Genomic DNA, 1,883 nt, shown 5'->3' with positions numbered 1-1,883 from the left:
CGTACTGTTGAAGACTGGCTTGGAGAATTTTGAGCATTACTTTACTAGCGTGTGAGATGAGTGCAATTGTGCGATAGTTTGAACATTCTTTGACATTGCCCTTCTTTGGGATTGAAATGAAAACTGACCTTTTCAGTCCTGTGGCCACTGCTGAGTTTTCCAAATTTGCTGGCATATTGAGTGCAGCACTTTCACAGCATCATCTTTTATGATTTGAAATAGCTCAACTGGAATTCCATCACCTCCACTAGCTTTGTTCTTAGTGATGCTTCCTAAGGCCCAATTGACTTCACACTCCTAGGATATCTGGCTCTAGGTGATTGATCACATCATCATGGTTATCTGGGTCATGAAGATCTTCTTTGTAAAGTTCTTCTGTGTATTCTTGCCACCTCTTCTCAATATTTTCTGCTTCTGTTAGGTTGATACCATTTCTGTCCTTTATTGGGTTCATCTTTGCTTGAAATGTTCCCTTGGTATCTCTAATTTTCTTGGAAAGATCTCTAGTCTTTCCCATCCTATTGTTTTCCTCTATTTCTTTGCGTTGTGCACTTAGAAAGGTTTTCTTTTTTTTACCTCCTTTCTATTCTTTGGAACTCTGCATTCAGATAAGTATATCTTTCATTTTATCCTTTGCCTTTTGCTTCTCTTGTTTTTATTATCAATTTTTTATATAATGATTATAATTTTAATTAATTATTAGTGTAATTAAATCACATTAATAGAAATCAAATAGTAATGCAATATTCTTCAATCTCATCTTAGCAGCAGTGGCATTAAATTTTAGTAGATTAAATACTCCAAATAGCAGAGACTGTCAGTCCAGATCAAAAATGTAAGATCCAATTTTGTCTAGTTTACAGGAGAAACATCTTGAATATAAGGATGGAAGATAAACTTATGGGGCAACAAAAAAGATGTAACCCCAATTTTTTTAAAAAAAGCATTATCCCCATCCTGAACCCTCCTCCCTCCTCCCTCCCCATACCATCCCTCTGGGTCGTCCCAGTGCACCAGCCCCAAGCATCCAGCATCGTGGAGGGTTCAGGATGGGGAACACATGTATACTAATTAAATAAAAATTAAAAAAAAATAAAAAAAGAGAGGGAAAAAAAAAAAAGCATTATCCATGGTAAATGCTGTTTAACTGTAGAATTTTTGGCCATCTGTGAGATAACATAGAGTAGAATAATTATTTTCTTTTTTCCTTATTTCTATTTAGCTTAGCAACAGTGAAGTTGAGACTCTTAATTAGTTTTTATATATGTTTTACTGTGAACTTTCAGATCTTTTGCCCATTCTATCAGGTTTTTGGTCTATTTCTTCTGGATTACAGATCTCTGTACATTATAATAGATCAGATCAGATCAGTCGCTCAGTCGTGTCCGACTCTTTGCGACCCCATGAATCGCAGCATGCCAGGCCTCCCTGTCCATCACCAACTCCCGGAGTTCACTCAGACTCATGTCCATCGAGTCAGTGATGCCATCCAGCCATCTCATCCTCTGTTGTCCCCTTCTCCTCTTCCCCTCAATCCCTCCCAGCATCAGAGTTTTTTCCAATGAGTCAACTCGTCGCATGAGGTGGCCAAAGTACTGGAGTTTCAGCTTCAGCATCATTCCTTCCAAAGAAATCTCAGGGCTGATCTCCTTCAGAATGGACTGGTTGGATCTCCTTGCAGTCCAAGGGACTCTCAAGAGTCTTCTCCAACACCACAGTTCAAAAGCATCAATTCTTCGGCGCTCAGCCTTCTTCACAGTCCAACTCTCACATCCATACATGACCACAGGAAAAACCATAGCCTTGACTACACGAACCTTTGTTGGCAAAGTAATGTCTCTGCTTTTGAATATGCTATCTAGGTTGGTCATAACTTTCCTTCC

Source organism: Bison bison, unplaced genomic scaffold (genome assembly GCF_000754665.1).
Source record: "Bison bison bison isolate TAMUID 2011002044 unplaced genomic scaffold, Bison_UMD1.0 scf7180017864181, whole genome shotgun sequence".
Classification (NCBI taxonomy): domain Eukaryota; kingdom Metazoa; phylum Chordata; class Mammalia; order Artiodactyla; family Bovidae; genus Bison; species Bison bison.
Note: the sequence above shows the minus strand (reverse complement) of the source record.